The sequence below is a fragment of the Phascolarctos cinereus genome, unplaced genomic scaffold (assembly GCF_003287225.1).
Source record: "Phascolarctos cinereus isolate Bilbo 61053 unplaced genomic scaffold, phaCin_HiC Scaffold_5;HRSCAF=322, whole genome shotgun sequence".
NCBI lineage: Eukaryota > Metazoa > Chordata > Mammalia > Diprotodontia > Phascolarctidae > Phascolarctos > Phascolarctos cinereus.
Window position 1 is genome coordinate 283,220,814 of NW_027555958.1, and position 27,527 is coordinate 283,248,340.

The following is a 27,527-nucleotide window of genomic DNA, read 5'->3' on the forward strand; positions in this document are numbered from 1 at the left end:
CAGACTCCAGAGGGACTCACCCATTCCCGTTGACTGGTAAATCTTCTAAGTGCTTTCTGTCTCAACTCCTAGCGATGTTCCTTCCCTCCTCCTCAAACCCACTTGGGAATCTGAGAAGTTGCTCTCCTTGGATCTGACTTACTATATTGCAATGGGATCCTCTGAAAGATCTGATCTGAAAGCCAGCCTCGGCAGGAGAGAAGCTGAAGGTGAGTGTAGTCAGTCACAGGAAACGGGGCTGAACTTACAACAGAAGACAGGAAGCAGAAACCTTTCTGAACCTCTCCCCTCTTCCTATATCTTGCTTGGATAGAGACCATATCAACCAACAAGGCCAGACACTTGAACACTTTGGCTTATCCAGTCTTTTCTCACTCACATGCAGCCCCTATTTTAAAAAAAAAATAGTCTGAGGATTTTCTTTTTTTGTTTTCTTTTTTTAATCAGGAAGTCCCTCTTGTTATCTGGTTTCTAAAGTTGACAATAAACAGATTGTATCAGTCTAGTGAACATAGCAGTGAGGGAACGGGGCAGCTGGGTGGCACTGTGGTTAGAGCTATGGGCCTGGAATCAAGAAGATCCAAGGTTAAATCTGACCTCAGACACTTATGAGCTGTATGACCCCGGGCAAGTCGCCTGACCGCTCTCTACCTCGGTTTCCTCATCTGTAAAATGAAGGTAATAATAACACCTAAATCCCAGAGTTGTTATGAGGATCAAATATTTGTACTTTGTAATTATTCTAACAGGTAACATTTGTAAAGCACATAGCACAGTGACTGACACATAGTAGGCACTATCTAAATTATTATTAATGACTGGTGAAGTCAATGATGAGCTAGGCAAACGACATGGGCTTTTTCATGAAAAGATTAAAACCAAGGAGGAAAAATGACATGAAAGGTTAAATGACAGCTGGGTGTGTCAGGAAAGCCAATCATAAGCTAGCCATCAGTGTTTTGGGGTGAACTCCAATGGCTTAGAGGGGAAGCCACACTAATTCCTCTTCCAGTAAGCTTTATCCTCACCTCCTCCCCACCCCCAGTTTTCAACTATCATTTATTTATCAGAAGGTGACTCATTCTGATGGAGTAGAGGCCTGAAGGTGCATCCTACAAACAGAGGTCCCCAGACTTTTCAAGCTTAACTTTTAACACCTCTTGCCATGACCAGGTATGTCTGAAGTTTCCCAGCACTTTCTCTGTACATGTGTCTTATGCATATCAGCTACGGAAACAGTCCAGCTAAGCTGCAAGTTTATCACAAAAGGGAAAGGGAGGCCACAAGCAGAGAGAGAACCCCCGCTCCCAAGGCCTGGCACTTGGAGAACAAATGAGTCATTAGGTCAGACCAGTGACCATGATGTCCTGGGATGAAATGGGTAGGAGTAGGGGGGAGAAGCCAGCGAAATGACATGTACTGAGGTGACTCACATTTGGACACAGAGGATGAATATTCGGTCTTCTTGTCCTCAGGGCCAGTCACTCTCACAGTGAGGTCACCCCTGCCACCACTCAGAAGCAACATTCTGTTTTTCTTTCTCCCAAAAGTCCCCCTTCCCACCCACCCACCCCTACATCCCTGCTATTGACCATGGTGGGGCAGACTCTGGGTTCCAGTTTGAGTACCAGCTTCACCACTGATTCACTGTGTGATCTGAGAGGACCTCAACTATAAAATGGGTATCATAACTCCTACCTGTCTCGCAGAGGTGTTCTGAAGCTATTGATGTTATCGATATTATTAATCACAGATAGTGGCAGAAAGGTTAAAAGAAATCATCAAATCTAAGCTTGACACAAATCATGAATCTCATCTAAATTTCCCCAAAAGTCTTAACCCAATACAGGCTTTGCTTGAAGAACTCCAGTGACAGAAAACTCAGTCTCCTGAGGTAATCTATTCCTTTTTTAATAATAGCATTTATATTGCGCTTTAAGGTTCACAAATAGTTTTATGCATTTTATTTCATGTAATCCTCAGAACAACCCAGTAAGGTAGGAGCTATTATTATACCCATTTGAGAGATGAGGAAACTAAGGCTAGCAAGTTATTCAAATTGCCCAGGGTCACCCAAACTAGTAAGTAGCTGAGGCAGGATTTGAATTCAGGTCTTCCTGACTCTAAGCCCAGCACCCTATGCACCTAGCTGCCCTTAGATGTATGTGATACTTGCAGGCTGATAACAGTGGGACTGCTGCCTGCCTCACATTCTGGACTTCATGCTTTACTCATGTTATCTAATATCACAGACTTTTAATACGGCATAACTCATGGCTTACTTGAGTGGGGTGTGTGAGTCCCAAGAAATCCTGGGTCATTTCTGAGTGAACTGCTTTCTAGTCCCATCCCTCACACCCCAATTATGCACCTGCTGTGGCTGAAATTTTGAACCAAATATAAGACTATTCAGCACTAAGCAGAAGCACTTACATAAACGCAAGGTAATCATGTTAGTGACAAGCAATATGGCAGCATGTTAAGCTCAAAGTCAAGAAGTGGGTTCAAATGTTGCCTCTAACATTTATTATCCATGTGACTCTGAGCAAGTCCCTTAATCTCTCTGTGCTTCAGTTTCCTCATTTTTAAAACATGGATTGTAACACTATAATACCAATAGTACCTACCTACCCTTCAGGGTTACTATGAAGCTCAAATGAGATAAAGTACTTAAGTGTTTTGTGGGCAGCTAGTGGCACAGTAGATAGAACCAAGCCTAAAATCTGGCAGACTCATCTTCCTGAGTTCAAATCTCAGACACTTACTCGCTGTGTGACCTGGGGCAAGTCACTTAACCCTGTTTGCATCAGTTTCTTCATATGTAAAATGAACTAGAAAAGGAGATAGCAAACCACTCCAATATTTTTGCCAAAAAAAAAAAACAAAAACAAATGGGGTCACAAAGAGTCAGACAAAACTGAAACAACTGAACAACAAGGTATACAAATATTAACTATTATTATTATTAAGGTTTTTTACACACTCTGATCTCTGCTTAGCCAAAGGACTCCAAAGGGTAAGAAGGAAGTTGCTTCATGGAGTTCTTTAGTTTTTCAATTCCACAAAGAACAAACCAAAATCTTTATTTTCTACTTGGGGAGGGGGAGAATAGGGGTCAAGGGGAGAAGAATGGGAATAGGAAAGGTTGGGAGATTATATTCAAGGAAACCCCAGCAAGAACCAAAGGAGGAAGCCATTCATTACCTGGCATGGGCACCAACCATTAACAGTCCCATTTTAGCCAACTTGTGGCATAAGGAGGCCACTGTAACAATTTATTTGGCTGTATCTCACTTTGAAAGGCAGTGGTAGAGAGGACAGAGTAGGCCAGTCTTGGAGTCAAGAAGACATGGGCTCATGTTCTGCCTCTCATGTGTACTAACTAGTTGAATGACTGTTCTTATATCACTTAACCTCCATATCCTAGATGATGTTCTAAGTCTGTAAGTTATGGAAGAGTTGCTGAGCTGCATGAGGGAAGGGGCATCTAGGTGGCACAGTGGATAGAGTACCAAGCCTGGAGTCAGGAAGACTCATCTTCCTGAGTTCAAATCTGGCCTCAGACACTTACTAGCTGGGTGACCCTGGATAAATCACTTAATCCTGTTTGCCTCAGTTTCCTCATCTGTACAATGAGCTGGAGAAGGAAATGGCAAACCACTCCAGTATCTCTGCCAAGAAAACCCCAATGGGGTCATAAAGAGTCAGACACAATTGAAAAAGGATGGAACAACCACAACAAAAAGGGAGGGGAATTTTCACAGTGGGTATTCTTCATGACAATGAAATCACAGATGCAGACAAGACAACAAAAAGAGAATAACATAAGCCTATCATTTCTCCCAACAGGTAACTCCCTTTTCTCTAGATGGTTCAGTGGATACAGTCCTGGTCCTGGAGTCAGGAAGACCTGCGTTCAAATTCAGCCTTAGGCACTCACTGGGCAAGTGTGACACTGGGCAAGTCACTTCATTGGTTTGCCTCAGTTTCCTCATCTGTAAAATGGGAAAAATAATAGCATCTACCTCCCAAGGTTTTTGTAAGGTTCAAATGAGATAATGATTGCAAAGTGCTCAGCACAGTGCCAGGCACATGGTAAACATTATATAAAAGTTAGCTATTATTATTGTTATTATTACTTCTTTCTGCCTCTCCCTTAGCCCTTCTTTTCTTTCTCCTTTATTTCCCTTATTGAGGGGAAAAAGGAGAAAGCTCCCTTTCTTCTCTGTCTATGCCTTAAGCCAGCCGGTGGGGCTCACAGACATTGCTTAATCTCACTAGTGGCACTCAGGCTTAGGGAATTTAGTGACACCTGTTTTGGGCTATGAGGCCAGGTTACCATGGGTGGAGGCCCTTGTCTGGGAAGCCAAACCTCCCAGGGTTTAATCATCAGGAAATGACATCATTGATTCTAACCAACCAGCACATGCCAGCAGACTGTTCCTAACCACTATTAATAATGTCCAACTCCATTCCATTCTGATTTAAAGGATCCTGAGCAAATGAAACATCAGTACTCCTTGGATGGTCTATCTTCTTGCACTGTGTCTCACCTTCTTGGCCTCACTGTTTAAACACCAAAGCTATGGTAGAGTAGAAAAAAATGCTAGATCTGGGGTCCAAGAATAGGGGTTCAAATTCTACCTTGAATCCTATTTCTACCACTTGGTAGCTGTATGGCCATGAGAAAACCATTTAGCCTCCATGTTAATCTTAAAGTCATTTAACTTCCATTTAACCTTAAAAATGAGGATCAATAAGACCAGCTATATTATCTACTTCCCTGGGTTGTCATAGGGCTCAAATGAGAAAATGTGTATATAAAATGCTTTGTAAATTACAAAACTCTATGTAAATGTATTGTTATAATTATTACTTTCATTGTGCCCCTTTATATGCAATGTAGGTGGTAGATGGATATATATGTTGGGGATGGGGGTATGGTTGTCATCCACAAAGCAATAGCCATGACTTGTTTGGAAATCCCCTTGTGAATGATTCATTAACTTCTCTGTCCCCCATCCCCCCTTTCACCCTTACCCAATCTCTAGGTAGCCAACAAATCCCAGAAAGAAGATCTCTAAGAGACATTTTCCCCTCTTGACCCATCCCACAGACAGTTCATCAGCACCATACAGGAAACAACCGTTGGGTACAAAATTCTGTACTTAATGCTATGTGGTAGGGGTGGGGAAAACACACAGAAGAAACAAAAGATAAGGTTCTCTAGAAGGCAGCTGGAAAGATAGGATAAGCACACATGCATGGAATTATTGAAGAGCATATTTACAGAATGCGATAGATAGATAGATAGATAGATAGATAGATAGATAGATAGATAGATAGATAGATAGATAGACAGACAGACAGATAGACAGACAGACAGACAGACAGACAGACAGATAGATATAGATTTAGATAGATGTGTGTGTATGTATAAATTAACTGCATACAAACTGAGTCACACATTGCTGAGGTCCTGCCTACTGGAGAAGCAATTAGCCAGGTGAATTCTTCTTAGAGAAAGAAGCTTTGAATTGCTCAGTGAAAGTTGTAAGGCCATGAATGGTAAGAGAGGCCTGGTGAGAGTGTTCTAGACAGAGAAAGTTGGGTGCTGGGGGTACCTAGCAGATAAGCTTGAGACATTGTATAAATAAAGAATGAGAAATGAGGCTTGTGAGACATGGGCAGGAAGATTGATGGAGACTTCCAAATGCCAGACTGAGTATTTGGGTCACCAGACAATAGGAAGATATAGTGAGTTCTTAACCAAACTGAATTTGAGGAAGGCCTTTCTGGTAGCCTTGTATAGACTTAATTACGTGCTGGTGAAGGAAGAGGGACTAGAAATTCAGAAAGTTACTGGAGAAGGCTGCTACAGTATGCTAGGGGAACTAAGAAAGTAATAGTGGGCCTACAGAAGAAGGGATAAAGCTGAGAAATATTGTAAACAAAGAAGTGGAAAGACTAAGTAATGAATTAGATAGGGCAGTGAAAAAAAGTACCAGTTATCCTTTAATCTAATCCACGCAGAAGGAATGAAGCAAGTAGTGGAAATGGAGGAGTCTGTGTTGTTTATACCAAATCCACCCAAGTTCTGGGCTTTCAATTAAATAAGAAGTCACATTATTAAAGATATGGGAATGAAACCCATAATTCTGACCTAGAGCTACAGAATAACTGCTGTAGACTAAGTATTGACGTACATTTACTACTAGCAAATCCAGTCCTTGCAATCCTCTCCACCCAAACCTCATTTTATGAGGACCACACTTAACCTAATGTAACTCAAGAATGCCTAGAGATCCTCTTTGATCTTACAGCAAAACTTGTCCTTCTTGCAAAGGAAAATCTGCAAAGAGGTTGATTTTGATAAAATAGGGGAAATAAAGAACTTCTTAAGAAGAAGAAAAAAAAATTAAACTGCTTGCTTTATGAAGTGATGAGTTTCCCATCACTACACATGCAGCCAGTCAGTCAACAAGCATTTATTAAGCACTTACTGTGTGCCAGGCACTATGTGAAGTACACACAAAAGGACATACAAAAAAGGCATACACATACATATATTTCTTGCCTCTCAAGAAGCTTACAATCTTTTTTTTTTTTGGCTAGGCAATGTGGTTAAGTGATTTGCCCAGGGTCACACAGGTAGTAAGTGTTATGTATCCGAGGCCAGATTTGAACTCAGGTCCTCCTGACTCCAGGGCCAGTGTTCTATCCACTGCACCACCAAGCTGCCCCCAAGAAGCTTAGATTGTAATGAGGGAGATAGCATATAAATAAGTAAACATACGAGATGTGTGTGTGTGTGTGTGTGTGTGTGTGTGTGTATGCAGATGGAAGGTCATCTGAAACAGAGAGGCTAGAACATTTTTTAGGAATGTTTTTAAAAGGATTTCTGTTCAGGTACAGGCAGGACTAGAACATCCCTTTGGATATTCCTTTAAGGGTATCAGATGGAATGTCCTTGATCTAAAAGGGGATTCTAAATGATTGGGAATTATCTGCTCAAGATTCTACATGGTTCTAAATGGCAACTCCAAAATCTCAGTGACCCAGAACTGCATTCTTGGATTAGGAGATGGTTTGGACAGGCATAGAAAGCAAGATGGCCCAGATGAATCATTAACACTTTTCAAAAAATTGTCTATTTCCAAAAATTCTCTTTATTGCCGAAGAGCAAGACACCCTGACATTCATTCATCTGAGGTCAAGGAAAATGAGGAAAGAGGTTCAAATTGAAGTCGCCAGGGCCTTAAAAGATAGCAACCATAAAGCATAGAGCATACCTTATTCTCTTGTGTAAGAATCACTGTTGTAGAAGGGTCATACCCTTCATCTTTTGGAGTAAAGCATTCTGTCAGGCACGTCTGCCACAATCTTCTGAATGCAGCTGGGAAAATAAGGAGAGGGCATGGAAATTACACAAAGACACTGAATAACAAAAAAAAAATTCATCTCCAATGAAAACATGGAAAATGTGGTCCATTTTGACAAAGAAATGGCAGCTTAATGGTTATGGGAATGGAGAGGAACACATAAATTCAAAGATACTGTAAAGCAAGAACCAATAGAATTTGGAGAATATCACTGCCAGTTATATAGCAAGAATCAAAGTCCTATCCACCCTACCTTCAAATGTCACATCTTCTTTATTTCCATTTAACCTATAAATTCTTCTAGCCTATCTTCCCCCCAATGCAAAATCATTTCTTCACCAGGAGGAACATACACCTCAGGTTCAGCTTTGGCATTACTAGGGACCTGAAGATGCTTATTTGACTAGGATAGGGTAAGGCAGCCTTCACAAGACCAGACAGGATGTCAAGCACTCTCTAGCCAAACCAGTTCCCTATCCATAAAGTTTAAAAATCTAAGGTACAGAATGCTATTGAAGAAACACATTTTTATTACTTTTGTTTAGTAATATTTTATTGATGCTTTTTGATTTTACATTTCTATATTTCTGGATACATTGTGCTCTCACCCACCATCCATGAAGTCCTTCCTTGGAACAAAGAAATACAGTGGAGTAAAATCAACCAATTCAGTCAGACGGTATATGCAACATGCTAACCCCTTAGTCTGCTATCTTTCTACTGAAAGAAGAGATATGTTCCCTCCTCTCATCTCTTCTCCAAGATCAAGACTGATCATTATAATTACTCAACATGAAGCTTCATTTTAGCGTTCTTTTCATGATTTATTTTATCTAGTGTATTTATTGTCCTGCTGATTCTGCTTACTTCACCATGCACGAGTTCACATAAGTCTCCCTATGTTTCTCTAAATTGCTTATCTTCATCACATCTTATGGCGCTATAATATTTCACGACACTTACATACCACAATTTGTTTATCCATCCAACAACCAATGGACAGCCATTTTGCTTCCAGTTTTTTACGACCACAAAACTCTCTCCTCTAACTTTTTTGGGGGTATGTATATAGCATTTGCTTTGAATCTCTTAGTTAAAAGGATCAATGATGCCGTGATTTTTTCTCATATAATTCTGATTATTTTCCAGAATGATTGGTCCCATTTTTAGCTCAACAAACAGTACATTAGTGTGCCCATCTTCCCATGACCCATCCAACGTTGATTATTTCCATCTTTTGTTATCTCTGTCATTTTGCAGGGTGTGCAACCATTGTTGTTTTGACTTGCATTTCTCCTATTAATAGTGATTTGGACCAATGGTTCACATGCCTGTTAATAGCCTGAATATTTGCTTTAGAAAATTATTTGTATCCTTTGACTACTTACCTACTGGGGAAAAAGGCTTAGTCTTACATAGTCTCATTAATTCCATATATATCTCAACTTTTTGATTACCTTTAAATAAAGTAAAATTTATGAACTAAGAGAAGTGATGTAATGGATAAAGAACTGGACTCAGAACAAGGAGGGTCTGAGTTCAAGTCTCACCTCTGATACATACTGGCTATGTGGCCCTGGACGACTCATTTACCTCTTTGATGCTCTAAGCACAGAGTCAACTTGGCCGACAAAACCCCCAACTGCCACCTGAACCCAATTAAAATGTAATAGGGAAATGTTAAACAAAATAAATAAAAATTACAATATAACACAGATAACGTTAATTTGTGGATTTCTCAGTCAATATGATCTGGCAGGGATCAGTCTTTTATTTGAGTTTGACACCACTGTTAAGTTGCTGAGATGGCCACCTCCATTGGTAGAAAGGGTTTCCTCCCCTACATACAGTGAAATCACAGATCTTGTCCCTATTCCTATCCCTATAAACTAAGATATAAATGGTACCAACCAATCAGCTGAGCTGAGGTAACATGGGATAACAGATTAAGAACTGAAAGGGAAATTGGAGGTCATCTAGTCCAATCTTTTATTTTTACAGGCAAGGAAACTGAGACCCAGAGGGGCAGTAACCTACCTAATGTCACCCAATTAATCTGCGGCAGAACTAAGACAATAATTCAGGTTTTCTAACTGGATTCCATGCTATTTCTACTATGCCAAGTTACCTCCATGGCTCTAGGGTGATAATGGGTCTCTAAGAGATTAAAATTATTCCTGAGCTGATTAGATGCCCTCCCACTCCTCTCTTCTTTCTTGTACACAAACCAAAAAATGCAATCCCTCCCAGGGAGGGTAAGAGAGATTGGCACCCACAGGCCTCTGGCCTCCGTTTCTGCCAGTCTTGCTTGGTCCTAATGTGAAGAGTCTGACTGCCTCAACCCTGGACTCTTCATCACATAACCTCTGCTAAGACCACCCTGGAGAAGTCCATCCCTCTTCTTCTAGCATCAGAAGTCAGAGACAGGCATGGTGACTGCTGTTGGCCACTTGCCCCACTATAGCACACCAGATGCTAGACCTCTGAGGGATCCCAGTGACTTAGAAAAACCAAATTCAGCTCCCCAAGGCCTTTAATGACAACAACTCCCCCTCTTCAAAACACACATATACACACACCCTCCACCCTGCAGACTTCCCTCCCCAACATCTCATAAATAATTGTGAATCAGACACCACCTAGTGGTTCATGACTCAAATACAAAAGAAAAACAAAAACAAAATAAAACCAAGGAAAAAAAATAAACACCAAACTTTGGCCAAGGTGGATTTGTTCTCTGCAAAAGGTAGGGAATAGTCTTCTGAGTAAAGGCCGGGGACAACTATGTTCACAGAGACATCACAAGGGTCCCACCCTTCAGGAATCAACAAAGCACAAAGCCTAGTGGAGTCTATGGAGAATGGCAGGGACAGAAGGGGAAAAGATATGTAATAATCCTAAGAGTCTCCAACCTATTCCATAAGGGAAATTCCTACCACTGATGACCTGGTAGATATTAAAAAGGAGTCCTTCTCTAAGACCCATTTTTAAATAGGCTCAAAAATAGTGTGGATCAATTTCCATCAGAGTTCTCCCCAAGTCACTGTAATACTCAACCACCAGACAGAGTTTCCACAGAGCTTCTATTTTCCCTAAACTTCTAAAATTGCCATCTGGGCAAATGCCCCACTTGATCTTCATCCATACCATGTCATGAAGCTAAGTACACCTTCACTTCAGTTTTCCACTCCCAACACTGTTACAAGCCTTCTCCCCGAGCAAATTAAACAGGGGCCTAGGTGCTTTGGGCCTGATTCTTATTAGGTAGCACCCAAGAAAACATCTCTGTTCCCTAGTTTGTTGAAAACCTCACTCTGACAATTACATGAGGAGGGGGAGGAGCACTAAAGACCAAACATTCTCTCTCCCCACCCCCCCCTTTACCTCTCCCCTCCTCCCATTCTCTTTCTATCTCTCTGTCTGTTTGTCTATCTGTCTGTCTCAGCCCCCTGGAGCAAAAAAGCCCAACATACATCACACCCAGCCCTATAAAAGATAATTATACAATCTGATCTGGCAAATTAGTCCAGCTGAACAGTCTAATTCTCACAATGAATTCCAGGGTTGGAACAGCAGGTAAAATTAACCTGAACTTTTATTGAGACATGCCCCAGGGTCAGGATTAGAGCTTGCTGTTGAGACAGAGGAGAAGGGGCCTCTCTCTCCTCCATTATACCTTCATTTGGCCTGTAGAGGGGCAGATGGTGTTAGAGGGATCGCCCTGGCTCCCCATCCAACTCAATGTACAATTGAATAGGCAACTAAACGAAGTAGCAAAAATAAAGGAAGGCATATGCCATAAGGCAAATAAAAAAGAGCTGGATCATCCCAAGCCCCATATACTCAACAGGAGGCACTTACCTGATACAAGATAAACAAAAAACCATTGGCATTCCCAGATGGCAATTTACCCTCCTAATTGCTCTGGTATAACAATGTAATGTTTGCTCAGAGAGAAACACAAACAAATACACATTTCTCTACATACATATGCTCATGAACTTCCCTTCCTTTCTTTCATCTTCAAGAATTCTTCCAAGAAAATATATTTGTTAACAGCATGTCATTGCCCATCTCCTTAGCTCATTAAAAAACTGGATCACCTAAGAATTGTTACCACAAGGAATCAGCAGCCTTTACAAATACTGACAATAAAACTGGCAGGAAGAGAGAGAAAAAGAAATTCCTTTCAAAATAGCAATAGAATATATATGTAATATCTGTGAGTCCGTTTACCATATGACCACAAAACATTCTTTACAGAAATAAAGACAGATATAACTAATCAAAGAGATAATTGCTTATTGCTAGTGCCAATAAAATAAAAATGATTTTACTACCTAAATTAATTTACTTATTCAGTGTCACATGAATCAAAAAACCAAAAATTATTTTATAGAACTAGAACAAATAATGACAAAAATCATCTGGAAAAGCAAAAGATCAAGAATCCCAAGGTAAATAATGAAGAAAACTTTGAAGGAACGACCCTAGAAGTACCCGATCTTACACTATACTACAAAGCATCAAAACTATTTGATACTGGTTAAAAGAAAAGAAGAAGGTCAATCCATGGAACACATTAAGTATGCAAGACCCATAAACAATCAAACTTATTAGGAGAGTGTTCAATAAACCCAAGAACTTCAACTACTGGAATAAGGACTCACTATACAACAAAACTTCTGAAAAAACTGGAAAGCAGTATGGCAGAAACTAGATTAATCCTGATGTCTGATATCATATGCCATAAAAAGCTCCAGATGACTATATCATCTAGCTATTAAAGGTCATATCACAAAAAAGCTAGAGGAGCACGAAAGGAGACAGATTTCATAACTGTGGATGAAGAAACATCAAACAAGAAAAAAGAAGATCACAGGAGGTAAAATGGATTAATTCAATTCCATAAATTTTTATTTAAAAGTTTTATACAAACCTAATCAGTTCAGTTAAATTTAGAAGGGGAGAAGTGAATCAGAGAAAAAAAAATCTTGGCAGCAAATTTCTCTGTTAAGGATCTGATAATCAAGACATAAGGGGAATTGAGATATAAGAATGAGAACCATTCCCTGATAGATGTGTTGGTTCCAGGATATTAAGGTTAAAGCACTCATCCTTCCTTTCTGTTAACAAACTGTAAACTATAATAAATGGAGAGTATTATGTACTGTCAATCATAATCACTCTATTAACAATTTTGCTCAGCCATTATTTTTAATGAAAAGATATATGAGGAAAGTCAGATTGTTGGGAAGTTAATAAAAATAATAATAATAAAGAAAAATAGCCCAGATGCGACTCTCTTTGACTTGGGTTAATGTAAGCATTGAGGGTTTTTTTGTGCCTGGGGCACAGTGAGTCTAAGTGATCCATGTAACAGAGATGTCTCTGTCAGCTCATTCAAAGCTAGCTCAGAAACAGAAAGGCAAGGACCAGAGGCCTAGATTTCAGGTTCAGCTCTGCTACTAACCTTCTACAGGACCTTGGACAACCAGTTGCTTGATCTTCTTGGACCTTAATTCCTTCACCTGTAAAATGAGGGGGTTGCATTAAATTATCTCTGAAATCCTCGCTGTCTCTTTGGTACTAACTCCTAAGATTCTACAAATGTTTTGGAAACTTGCTGCAGCTGGTTCATCCTTTCTGGAGCCTTTTTCAGGACCTTCTCCACAAGTTCCAAACCCAGTCCAAACATAGCTATGTGGTGAATGGGCGCATTAAGAAGGAAGGGAAAGCCATTCCAGGCCAATTTGCACCATAGGGAGAGATCGGATGGGGAGGATGGTTTTAGGAAGTGAGTACTACTATTGTACTGAGCATCCCTTCAGAATAGAACTAATTCAAGGTGCCTGCTGTTTCAAGGTGTTAAGAGAATCCCTAGGGGCAGCTAGGTGGTGCAGTGGATAGAGCCCTGGAATCAGGAGGACCTGAGTTCAAATCTGACCTCAGACATATAACACTCACCACCTATGTGTCACTGGGCAAGTCACAACCCTCAATTTTTTCAGCTATAAAACTATATGATTTCTAAGATTCCCTTCTAGCTCTTAACTGATATAGTCTATATCCTCATAGCATTTGAGCTGATGGAGAACTGGCAGAGACACACTATTGCTCTGTGGCATAAGAGTATGTAATCTCAGGAAACAAGGCCCTTTTTGCCATCTTCTTGATGATGAGGATGCTGTCTATTTCACTGGGGGCAAAGTACTCAGAGACAGGGAAATGCTATGACTACACTTGCCCTCTGAGTGATCTCCAAAGCTGCCAAATGTAGCTTTCCCCAAGAGGAGTGTCATACTTTGTTCTGGAGGTTACAGTCAAAAATCTTTAACTATGAACTTGACCACATACCACAAGCCCAACTGAAAGCTTGCAGACCACAGGATTGAACAGACCTGCTTTATGACATTCTCTAAATACTTGTAGTGCTATCGCAGGCTTGGGGGCTATTCTTGTTTCAGTTCAGGACTGATGGGATGCACTTCCCCACAATGGTTATATAACCTGAGGCTGAAGGCAACAGAGCACCGTCTACTAATATATCCTGCAGGCTATGTGCCAGAAATAAGCAACCTAACTCCCCAGGTGAACTTTAAAATGGGTGGTGGAAGCTTTTGCATTAACAAAAATCAAAAGCTGCTAGGCTAAGAAAGGAAGTAGTGGAGTGAGGGATAATGGTTGCATCAAATATTTCTGATTAAGGGTCAGATATTCAAGAGAGGGAGGTGGTAGAATCTACCACAAATGTACATTTGTATATATGTAGCGAAGCAACCCAAAGTCATTCTACAATGGATAAATGGTCAAAAGATATGAATGGTTGTCAAAAGAATTAAACTATTAACGACCATGTGAAAGAATGATCCAAATCACTAATAAGAGAAATGCAAATTAAAACAATTCTGAGGTTTCACCTCACTTCCAACAAACGGAGCAAGATGACAAAATACATAAATAGCCACTGTTGGCTTGCTTATAGAAAGACAGCTACATAAATTCACTTATGAAATGGTGAATGGGGTTATCATTCTGGAAAATAACTTTGAATTATGCTAAGAAAGTAACTGACTACAATGTCTGGTACCAGGGGTGTACATGTGGTCTTCTAAGTCCTTGGGTGAAGTCCTCTGATCGAGTCCCAAGTTTTACAGAACAAATCCTTTTATTAAGTGGATTTGCTCTGTGAAGTTTTGATTCAGTCAAAGGCCACACCTGAGGGACTAGAGGGCTACATGTGACCTCAAGGCTGCAAATTCCCCACCCCTAGTCCATATCTTTTGACCCAGAGAAACCATTGCTAGTCATATATCCCGAGGAGGACAAAGAATGACATAAAATTCCCATATACACCAATATATTTATAGTACCTTTTTTTTTTGGAGTAACAAAGAACTGGAAACAAAGTAGATGTCCACTGAATATGGCCTGGCTGAACAAATTGTGGTATGTGGATATAATGTAACAATATGGTATTGTAAGAAATGACAACTCTGAAGTATACACGAAAGCATAGGAAGACACGAACTGATCCAAAATGAAATAAACAGAACCAGGAAATGATAAACACAATTGCTTCAACAATGTAAATGGAAAGAAAAACAAGAAAATCAAAACTGAATACCGTGAAATTGTAATGACTAACCTTGGCCCCAAAGAAGACTCTTCTTTGAAGTAACTGAATGGCTACAAAGCTGAAGAAATGGGCAAAAGTAAGCCAGAACAGGAGAAGGAAAGGTAAGTTAGAAGTCTATCCTTTGGAAAGCTCTATCGCTAACTAGGAGCAATTCACACACACACAAAAAGAGAATCACGAAATAAAAAGGTTGTTTGTTTTGTTAAATCCATCTGGTTGGACATGGTGCTTTGTTATAGCTTTTTTGTTGTTGAGGGGTTTTTCAGTTGTGTACAACTTTCCACAGCCCTAGTGGGGGTTTTCTTGGCAAAGATTCTGGAGTAGTCTGCCATTTCCTTTACCAGCTTATTTTACAGATGGGGAAACTGAGGCAAACGGGGTTAAGTGTCTTGCCCAGGATCACATAGGTAGTGTCTGGGGCCAGATTTGAACTCAGGTCTTCCTGACTTCCTGATAAAGCCCAGTGCTCTATCCACTGCACCATAAACTAATATAGGCATCCTCCCAGAGTCTAAAAAATAGTACTTAGAGTACATTCAGTTGGCGGAATAAAAGTATTAATTTATACATAAGCAGTTGTGTGTTAACATCATAGTCAGACTGAGGTGTACAATAGGCCATCAATCAATTTACAAGAATTTGCAAAGCACCTACTATGTGCAAGAGCTGTGCCCAGCAGTGGGGATCCTAAGACAACCAAAACCCATTTATTTATGTATTTATTTGCTTATTCATCCATTCCTTTATTGGCATTAATTAATTAATTAATTGAATTAGTTGGATATAAATGAATTAAATATAAATTAAATATTATTACATTTAGTTATTATTTATATAAGCATTTACTTGTTAAGCACCTACTATGAAAAAGTTCCTGCTTTCAAGGATCTCACATACTGTCTCAGGTAAAAATTGGGTTGGAAGGGTCTTTAAAGGTCATCTGGTCCAGAGAGTCTTAGCCTGGTGTCCATGAACTTTTAAAAAATATATTGATACTTGAATTTCAACACAATTGTTTTTTTTTTATCTTATCTATTTTATTTTATGCACTTGAAACCATTCTCCCAATGAGTCCATTGGCTTTGCCAGACTTTGCCAAAGGGATGGCACAAGAAAAGTGAAGAATTCTTGAGCTAATCCAACCCCTTCACTATCTGGATGAGAAAACTGAAGGATCTCTCACTTTTCTTTGGAGAAGTAAGGGGAAGATGAGTGTAGAACAGTGGTGTAAAACTCAAATAGAAATGAGGTCATTAAACAGTACATTGGCATCTAGGTGGCACAGTGGATAGAGTACCAAGCCTGGAGTCAGGAAGACTCATCTTCCTGAGTTCAAATATGGCCTCAGACACTTACTAGCTGTGTGACTCTGGGAAAGTCACTTAATCCTGTTTGCCTCGGTTTCCTCATCTGTAAAATAAGCTGGAGAAGGAAATGGCAAACCACTCCAGTATCTTTGCCAAAGAAACCTCAAAGACTGAAATGACTGAATGACAACAAACAGTACATAAAGATCCCTTCAGGCCATTCATTGACTTAGAAAACCACATGTGAACATCATCTATTTTCTATTATATTTTCTGTATTTTGTTAAACACATAAAATTACATTTTAATTTGATTCCTGCCTCACCCCAATGTGTTGGACACTTCTGGTATAGAACAATCTATGTAACACTGGACTTGCTTGATGTGTTAGTTTTTTTTAACTTTTTTTTTCTTTTTAATGCTTTGTAATAAGGGATAGCTTTCTGGGATGAAGAAGAGGCATACTGGAATAATAAGGTAAAGTCAAAAATAAAAGATATTGATACAAACTTAAAAATAAAATAACACTTGAATCTGAAAACCACAATTCCTTGACAGTGTATCACAAGTTGTTTATGATACCAGATTTTCTCAAGGACTTCTGAATGGAAAGACCAGGTCTGCCTCTTTTGTTCTCTTCACTTACTCCTCACTTACCCTCAATATAACCCAGATGATCAGTTTATGGTCCCTTGCTCTTTTTATTCTGAGTTCTCTTCCTGTGAAATCTTATCCACTCTCAAGATTTCATCAATAGCCTATAAACAAATGACTAATATATCAACAATCTCTAGCCATGACCTTCCCTCTGAGTTTCAAGTTCATGTGTCTAGCTGCCAGCTGGGTGTCCACTTGGGAGTCCTGCCATCTCCTCAAGTTCAGCATGCTTAAAATCAAATTCATCATCTCCTGCCCCCTCCCTCTATTTCTTTATTTTAGTTGATATAACCACCATGTTTCCCCAGTCACCCACTCAGACTCAAAGTCTAGAAATCATTCTTTGACTTTTCCCTCTTTCCTCAAAACAAAGCCAATGATTAAACCCTGCCAGTCCTTCTATAGCAATGCCCATATATCCATTTCAACAATCATAAATTAATCCTGGCCTTCATTATCTCATATCTGAGTTAGTTTTCCAGCCTTTTAACAAGTCTCCCCAACTGTAGTCTTTTTGACCCTGGGTAACCTATTTCACAGGCAGTGAAGAGTAGAAAAGTAGGAGTGGCACATTCTTATCTTCTAAGAATTCACCCCGTTCAGACTTACAGAAATGATATAAAGGAAGTGTATTACTTTAGGAGATGTGAAAGAATTATTCAGTCAACTTGATGAAATTACAGGGTGGCTAACCATTGGATCATCCCCACCTCTGGCAGCCTTTAAAAAGTAAGGCCAAGCTCTGAGAAGAGAGTCCCTCTAAAAATCACCCTCCATCAGGGCAGGCAAGGAGAAAATCAACTACAGAAGAAAAACCCACCTCTTGAGAAGAAAATGTTCTTTACCTTTTCCTCTCCAGCTCCCTACTATCTACAGTACATCTTGCAGAGAAGCAACTCATGTAGTAAGAAACATCATACCAGCAGAAAGTCAGCCCAGAGAGTCCAACCATACAGTAAGAACAGGACCTGAAGGAGAATAGGCCCCGGGAACTCAACAGTATGGCATGCCGTGTGGAGACACTGAACCCTGGGAGGAACGCAAGGACACAAGGAGCAAAAAAGTAGGGTCCTACTGTGCCATAGATGTGGGTTGACTTGGCCATATATGTCTCTACATATGGGCAGCTAGGTGGCACTGTGGATAGAGCGCTGGGCCTAGAGGCAGGAAGATTCATATTTCTGAGTTCAAATCTGGCCTTAGATACTTACTAGCTTCATGATCCTAGGCAAATCACTTAACTCTGTTTGCCTCAATTTCCTCATGTGTAAAATGAGCTAGAGAAGGAAATGTCAAACCACTCCAGTGTTTCTGCCAAGAAAACCCCAAATGGAGTCACAAAGAGTCAGACACAACTGAAAATGACTGAACAGCAACAACAAAGTCCCTGGGTGGGTGTGTGGGTATGTATGGGTGTGTGTGTGTGTGTCTTTCTACTAGTATTCTCCATGTGGGTACCCACTTTTTCCTATTGATGCTGTATAGTTGTAGGAAAGTATGCCCTAAGATTATGAGGGGAATATTTTGTTACTTCTTTTCATGCTATGCTATGCTAAGAATTTTTTCCTTTGACCTGTATTACAGAATTGATTATTAAAAGAGGGAAACACACCAGCAACAACTATAGTTTCAGGAGTGAGGGTCGGTAAAGTACTTTGAACAAGGCACCAGGGAACTCAACCTGCAAGTGTGAGTTGAGGGTTATCCCCAGAGGGGGTGAAATATTTGGATGAGGACAGTGAGGCTCAGGAAAGTAAAATGACTTGCCCACAGACACAAAGCTAGCAAGTTTGGGAGCCAAGACTTAAACTTGGCTCTTCTGACTCCTAAGTCAGTCAATCACTCAAAAAGCATTTATCAAGCATTTACTATATGCCAGGCGCTGTGCTAAGCATTGGGTATACAAAGAAATAGTCCCTTTAGGGGCATACAAGATCACAGGATCACAGATTCAGAGCACGAAGGGACTTTAGGGGAATAGAGTCCAATCCCTTCATTTTACAGATGAAGAAACAGACTAAAATGGGAGTTTTCTGAGCCTGAATTTGAACTCGAGTCTTTTTGACTCCAATCCAATATTCTATTACTGTGCCAGATATGTGCAGAATAGATAGCAAGTGATCTCAGAACAACTGGGAAAGATTTCTTAGAAAAAAAATAGAATTGGGATTGAGTCTTGACAGAAGGGAGAGGAGATCAGGGGGAAGAGTATTCCAGGCCTGGGGGGCAGACACTGAAAAGGCACAGAGATGGGAGATGGAGCGTCATCAGGGAGGAATAATAGGTAGGCCTGTGAAGCTGAATCTAGAGTACATGAAAGAAAGTAAAGGTTGGGTTCAAAACTCTTTCCATTAGAACACTGCCTCCAAGAAACATTTTTCATAAGTCTTCCTCTACCCAACTGCCTCAGAAAGGTCACAGCCATGCACCTTGGGAAGGGGAATGGGACTTCTTTTGTGGGGCCCTAGGGGTGACAACCATACCTTTGCCAAAATAAAAGAGTTTGACACTATATAAATCCAGCATTGCTTTAAAGTATCCTCATTATTTTCTCTAACCTTCATAAACTAGATTCCTAAAAGGAATCAAAGACCAGTTTGTCAGCCAACCCAAAATGTTCAACCTACCAGAGATAAATAGTGTTTTGTAAAAGGGGAGAAATCTCCATCATCCAACCTGGCTCACAGAGCTCCAGGCAGCTCTTAATGTTAAATTATGGCATTAATTAAAAAGTGCTCAGCTAGGCAAATTCTCTCTTTAAAAAAGCCATTAGGGTAATCATCTTTCCACCCGGCAGACTTGCCAAAGGAGTGACAGGTTGACATATTACAATTTTGTTTTAATCGAGAAGAGAGGAAAAAATACCTAGTGTGGTCACCTAGTTCATTTCTCAGGTGCCCTGATTTATTGATTGGTGGATTACATTTTAATAGCTTCTCTCTTTGGCTGAAGAAACACACACTGCTGGGTCTGGGATGAAGGAGGTTCTCACCTTTTCAGTCTGGGTAATTCACAGTAAAAGGAGGGGAGGGGAATAGCCGCAGAGCAGTCCCATATCCCCTTAGGGTCCCACAACTTGTGCTTCCATTGAAGCATTAAGAGAAGGTACCAGCAGTGGCAGCACCAGCAGCACTAACAGCTGCAGCACCAGGAGCAGCCATCTCCCTCCACACCCTCTTCCTCATGTACCCCAGCCCACCTTTCACCAAAACATGATGGAGGAGATACAGTTTGGATACCACTGATTCATTATATAATACTAATGAGTCATTATACAATAATAATAGGTAGCGTTTAATAGAGGCCCAAGGTTTGCAAGGCATTTTACTTAACAGCCCTGGAAGGCAGATGTTATTATTATCCCCAGAAGCTTGAGAAAGGTTAGTATCTGATGCAGGATTTGAACTGGGGTGTTGCTGACTCCAGGTTGGATACTGTATACACTGCACCACCTAAACACCCCTGACTTGACTGTCTGTTTGGATCAAATATAGATGCAGCCACCATATGCCCTTGGTTCTAAAGATTACTACACGGTCTCCCAACGTCTCTTTTATTCCATCCTCTAATGAAGAGGAAGCCCTTCTTGCCAAGACCAACTTGTCTACATGTTACCTATGTCATGGTAGGAGTTACAACTAATAGAGGCCCTGCCATATACCTTGAGCTATTTTTTCCTTAAAAGCCAAGGAAGATTTCTCCAACATTTGATTGGTATGGGAGACTAGGGCTCCAGACATTGACACAGCTTCCTGACAGTCTAAGTCATAAAGAGCCCAGCCTAGGAGGAGTCTGAGCCCCTGGGAGTTGATTGGTATTCCATTGCTATGCCAGTCAACATATACTAGGTCTGTATGGAGATGATGGCAGCTGCATTTATATGAACCTTTCTATCCTACGAATAAGTAAATTTCCTTTTTGTTCAACATAAGATGGTCAATTGAGGCAGCGAGGTGGTACAGCTAGGTTGGGCCTGGAGTCAGGGAGACTCATCTTCCTGAGTTCAAATCTGACCTCAGACACTTATTAACTGTGTGGCTCTGGGCAAGTCACTTAACCCTGTTTGCCTCAGTTTCCTCCTTTGTGAAATGAACTAGAGAAGGAGATGGCAAAGCACTCCAGTATCTTTTCCAAGAAAACCTCAAATGGGATCACAAACACAATTGAAACAACAATAAAAGATGGTCATTGAGTATCTTATTATTCTCTAATCCTCAAATAAACAATCTCTACTGACAGTTTTAACCTAACTGCTACCTCAGCACCCACAGTAACAGCTGTTTGGGTGGCAGTGGGAAAATTTCCCCTGTTCCCTTCCAGCATACCATTCCACACACCCCCAGATGAAATCCTAGCTGAGGCAAATATCCCTTGGAGGGTGGGCTCTGTGACAGAGGAATAAGAGCCCTGCTTTCCCCCTTTTCATTTTGAGTGGGAGAGTAAATCACTCAGGATGAGCAGGTATAGAACGACTGTGATCTTCATCAGCCTTAGCACAGTGTCAGGCATACACTAGGCATTTAATAAATACTAGTTGACTGAATGTTTGCATCATAGAATTTACCACATTATCTTTTCCCCCAAAACCCACCCTTCTGCCAAACCTCTCTACTATTGTCAGAGGCATCTCCATTCTTCTGGTCATTTATATTCACAATCTTGACACTATCGTTTATTCTCCCGCACCTCACATATCCAGTCAGCTACCAAATTTTGCTATGTATACCCCTCAACATCTCTCACATCAGTCAGTTTCTCTTCACTCACATGGCCACATCCCAAGTTCAGGCCCTCACTACCACCTCTCATCCAGACTATTGCAATCACCTCCTAATTTGTCTCCTGGCCTCTAGTCTCTCCCTCTCTAATTATAATCCAAAGTAATTTTCTTAAAGCTCAAGTCATTCCCCTATTCAATAAACTCCACTGGCTCCCTACTGATTTAGCATTAAATATTATTTTATCTTTATCCTCTTTTAATTTCTATTTTTGAGCTTTATAATATACATAATTACAAGTATACTAGTACATGTACATAATTAATAAACAGGCATACACACACATACTGGGGGATATATATGTGTGTATGTATGTTATACATATGTATATATATACATGTACACATACACACAAACACATCTATGTTGCAGGTGAGTGTTCAAAAAATTTTGCAAATAAGAGTGTGTGATCAAAATGTTTGGAAACCACTACGTTAAGGTAAGGAATTCCTTGAAGGAAAAACCATCACGATGTACATGAACACCTCTGTGATAACAAACTAGCCAAGTATAGCCCTCTGTTCAAAGTCAGTTGTATAGGATGAGATCAGGTATGTGTAACAGGGTTAAAATTAAAACAGACCATGTAGGTCAAGGCAGAAAGCACCAATGGGAATCCAGTAATCAGAATAACAGAATTCCAGAGCTGGAATGGACTTCAGGGACCATCTAGTTCAACCTGTATCTGAATAGGATTTCTCTCTAAAATATCCCTTAATAAGTGGTCAACCAGCCACTGCCTGAAGATGTCCAGTAACAGAGAAAATCAATATGTCATCATTGTTTAGTCGTTTTTCAGTTGTGTCTGCCTCTCTGTGACCCGATTTGGGGTTCTCTTGGCAGAGATACTGGAATGGTTTGCCATTTCTTTCTCCAGCTCATTTTACACATGAGGAAACTGAGGCAAACAGGGTTCAGTGATTTGCCAGGGTCTCAGTAAGTGACTGAGGCCAGATTTGAACCCAGATCCTCCTGACTTCAGGGCTGGCACTCTATCTACTGTACCACTTAGCTGCCCAAAGCCAGTGCTACCCAGGTCTAATTGTTCAAAAGTATTTCCTTCTCACAAGCTTAAATCTGTTGATCTCTCTGTTGATTTCCAATCTCAACCCCAGTGCTCCTAGTTCTGCACTCTGGGATCAAAGAGAACGAATTTAATCTGTCCTTCGTTCTTCTCTGCCTTCTCCCACCCCGACCTCTTTGTCTACTCCTAACTCTCCAGTCTTCTTTCTCCACCATGTTCCAGAAGCTTTGTCAGTTGCCTTCAATCCATTCTCACCCTAGAAGCTTCCTTCAATACCATTCTCCAAAAGCCTTCTCATCATGGAAGATCCCTCAGCTCCTGTGGCCTTTCTTTCTGCTTCATCATTTCCTCCTCGAACCTCCATTTCAGGGAAGGACCCTCAGGACAGCCATGATCACTCCATTCTTCTTTGGGCCCCACTCCTGACACTCTGGGCTTCTTTCTCCAACACATCCCCATCAAAGTACTTCTCCCCCAACTTCCTTTTCAGTTTCCTTTTCCATTTCATCTTTCCCTATTCAGATGGGAAGTTTTTTGCTCCTGTTTGAATCCTGGTGCTGAGCATAGTGTCTGGCACGCAGTGCTTCATAAATGTTAGTTGACTTGACTCCTTCCTGCTAATAGGCTTTCAGATATCTAAAGACAGCTGTTATGTCCTCTCTCTTTTTCCTTCTCTCCAAGCTAAGCATTCTTGCTTTCTTTTTTCCACTCTGCAAAATGGGGATAATAATCCATACTCTCTTCCTTCTTCCCAAGGATATTGTAGAGACCAATTAAATCAAAGAAAAAGTGATCAGAAGTTTCAGAAGAAAGGCATTCCATTCACCCAACACACCATTATTATAATTTCACTAGAGGGAGATTTATGAGGACAATAGTTTTTTTCTGCTTGGGTTTGTCATAAAGCCCCAGAAAGAAAGTTAATTTTTTCTGTGTAGATGGAAAAGATATGTAGACTTTTTTAAAAATTAGAACAAAATGGAGGAAAAAAATCTCTCTTTTCATGCGTTTAGCTGGCTTTAAAAAATGGATGAATTCCCAATGTGCTTCAACCAAGAAGCTAATAGGTAAGTTACCCAACCTGGTTTTCCTGGTTCAGAGATAGACAGACAGAGCTGGATGCTAAAAGACACTTCCCAGGACACAGAACAGCACAATGTAATCTAATCCTGACTCCACCAACCATGTGCCACTACTGGTTTCTGGGCCACACTGGAAGTTTCATTTTTAGAATCAGTTATTTAAATACAGCCAAAGATAAGATGATGATAGAGTTAGTCATTGCATTCCTTGCTTCTGGGCTCAGACTCATTACCTGAAGGGGCCTGGAGCGGGAGGAGAAGGAAGGGGGAAGTCTCTACCCCCGACTAGAGCATCAAAGCTAAAGAGGTGGGTGAAAGTGAGCTTGAGAAAAACAGGAGAGGGAAAGAAAAATGAAAAGTACCTCCTAAAAAGGTGCTGCTGCTTTTTGTTTGGGTTTTTATTTTCCACCCTAACCAAGCATAAGATGCTCCATTAGAGCTATACAGAAGGACAAATATAGGTATACTCCCTGCCTTCAAGGAGCTCATAAGAATAGGGATAATCCCTATTTATAGCTCTTACTCTAAAATATAATAATGTGCCAACACTTACAACTCATTCAGGCAGAAAAATAAAAGCTTTAACCCAACAAACAAGCAAACCTTCAGGTCTTGACACCATTGGCCACACCAGTCAATCTATTAATCAGTCAACAAGCATTTATTTATTAAACACCTATTAGGCGTCAGACACTGTGCTGTAGGTGCTGGGGATAGAAAGATACAGCAACAACAGGCATTTATTAAGCACCTATTTTGAAAGAGCCCCTGCCCTCAAGGGGCCTACGATTCTGTCTCAGCTTAAATTATTCACAAGGAAAATAAGATTCGGAGCTGTAAGGGGCCTTAGAGATCATCCCTAGTCTACCCCTTCATTTTACAGATGAGAAAAAGAGATTAAGTGACCCAGGGAGTGACGTTTGGAGCCACTGGTTCCAGGCATAGCTCTACCACGTTCTCCTGTTTCCTTTTATGGATCCAATGCCTTCTGGCTGCTTCTTTCAGGGCGCTCCATAGACATTAATCACAGTATGCTTTCAATAGCCAAAACAGACCAGATCCAAACTTCCCACCATTAGCCCTGGGGACTCTGTTCCAGCTGTTTACAAAGAGCTCTAGATTTGAAATCTGAAGCTTATAGTTTGAACCTTAAACTCCCTGACTTGTGGATAAGTCACCTGTTTTGACCCTCAGTTTGCTCATCTATAAAGTGGGCATAAAATATTTACTCGCTATCTCCTGGGACTATTGTGAGGAAATCACTTCAAAAATTAAAAAATACCATAGAAATGTGAGCTTACTATTACTATTTTTCATTTTTATAATAAACAGAAACAACAAAATAAATGTACAAAACCACAAGCAAAATCTTACCCAACCCCTATTGGCTTTAACAAGGCAGAATCAAAAGAGATGTTTTGGTTATATCCTCCTCCATATTCACTTCTCTCCCAGATCTGTGCTTGATTCTCCTGCTTTATCATCCTGGAAGATACCTTACCTTCGCCTCTGCAGCTCCATCCTCCTATTGGAGTATTTCTCCTAGAAATTCGATTTGGAGGCAAGGCTCAGGGCCAGTTATCCTTCACTCTTCTTCCAGCTCTGCTCCTGACTCTTTGGATTTCACCCTAATATCCCTGCAAGGACCTTCTCTCTCTTAACTCCCCCCTTTTCAGCTCCCTTTTATGTAATGTCTTCCCCTATTATAAGCTCTTTGAGAGTAGGGACTGTCTTTCTTTTTGCTTATATTTGATTGCGCAATGTCTCGCACATGTTGTTGTTATCCAGTCATGTCTGACTCTTCATGGCCCCATTTGGGGTTTCCTTGGCAAAGATACTGGAGTGGTTTGCCATTTCCTTCTCCAGCTCATTTTACAGATGAAGAAACTGAGGCAAACAGGGTTAAGTGACTTGCCCAGGGTCACATAGCCAGTAAGTGTCTGAGGCCAGATTTGAACCCAGGAAGATCAGTCTCCTTGACTTCAGGCATGGCATTCTATCCACTGAGCACTTAGTGGCCACCTGGCACATAGCAAACACTTAATAAATGCTTCTTCTCCTTTTCTTCTTCCTCCTTCTCCTCCTCCCCCTTATTCTTCTTCCTCTTCTGCTTATTGTACCTAAAGATGCTGATCACTGAAACAAACACAGCACCCCTCTCCTGCCAGAAATCAACCCAAACAATAAGGTTTAAGATTCAGCAGCTGGTAGTTAAGTCAGTAAGCATTTATTAAACATCTACTATATGCTAGTCACTCTAGTAAGAGCTGGGGATACAAAGAAAAACAATACAGCCCCTAACCTCAAGGAGCTCACAATCTAATGAGGGAGAGAACATGAACTCATATATATACAAGATGGATACAATGTAAATGGAAGGTATTCTCAGGGGAAGGGGGTTGGGGTCAGGTGGCAGGGGGAAGGAGAGACCCTGTGAAAGCCCTTCCACAAAAGGCAAGGTTTGGGCTTGAAGGGAACCAGGGAAACCAGGAGATAGAAATAAGGAGGCAGCTCATTTCAGGCATGGAGGACAGCAAGGGAAAAGGCACAGTCAGGACACGGAGCTTTGAACAAGAAAGTTACTACTACTGGACCACAGATTGATGGAAGGGAATAAAGTGGAAGATGACTGAAAAGGTGGGAAGGGAGCAGATTATTGAGCTTAAAATGACAGAGGGTATTACTCTTGATTTATTTAACCTGTTAATTAATTAAATTAATTTCTAATTTATTGAATCAAGGGAATTATATGGTCAGACCTAAGATTTAGGAAAATCACTTCGCTCGCTGAGTAGAGGATGTACCAGAGTGGAGCAAGAATCAGAAGATGGAGACCAATCAGAAAGCTACTTCAAGCAGGAGGTAATAATAAAGTGAATGTTGAAAACTAAAAATAAATTAATTAATTTTTTAAAAAAGGTTATAATAGAGGTCTTCACCAGGGTGATAGCAGAGGAGAGAAGGTGGCATATACTGTGTGCCGAGCATACAGTAAGTGCTTAATAAATACTTGACAGCCTATTATCAATACTATTCTCTTTATAACACAGTTCTTAAACATGTAGTTGGGTAGAAAGATTTAGAAGTCTGGCTAATTTTAAAATCACATGACTTTTGAAAGTCATTTTAATAACAATAAATATCACATTTATATAGCATTTGACCTTTCACAAAATCCTTTCCTCACAACAGTCTTGCAGCAAGTATTATTTCCCATTTTATAGTTAGGAAAACTGAGGGTCAGAGAAAGTAAGTGATCTGCCCCGGGTTAGAATATGGGTTTCCTGATTCGATGTTCATCTTTCCATTATAACATGACACCTTGTGTTTTCTTTTACAACATGATTAATATGGAAATATATTTTGCATGACTTCACATTATAATCAATATCAAATTGCTCGCCTTCTCAAAGGGTGGGGGAGGGGCAAGAGGGAAGGAGAGAATTTGGAAATCAATTTTTAGAAAATAAATATTAAAAATTATTTTAAGTATTACTGGGAACCACGTGATGAAATTAAAATGTATTTTTAAATTATTTTAAATGATACTTTTTCTATACTTTTTTCTTCTTTTAGAATCTTTTTTTAGCTGGAAACACAGATATCTTCATCTTTACCACTAACTAGTTTGGGGGCTTCATAAAAGAGAAATAACAAC

The 27,527-nt window shown here is 40.3% G+C and overlaps 1 long non-coding RNA gene across 3 annotated transcripts in view; it reads right to left on the reverse strand.

The window, feature by feature from the left end:
* The window catches only part of LOC144457730 (uncharacterized), a 268,762-nt gene that overhangs the window by 34,529 nt on the left and 206,706 nt on the right, over positions 1 to 27,527 (reverse strand). For 2 of the 3 annotated variants that reach the window (XR_013487180.1, XR_013487182.1), the window contains one exon: positions 7,293 to 7,396. This is a non-coding gene — a long non-coding RNA (uncharacterized LOC144457730). Of the gene's footprint in view, positions 1 to 20; positions 370 to 7,292; positions 7,397 to 27,527 lie in introns of those variants that run through there. The other variant, XR_013487181.1, reaches the window with a different exon arrangement.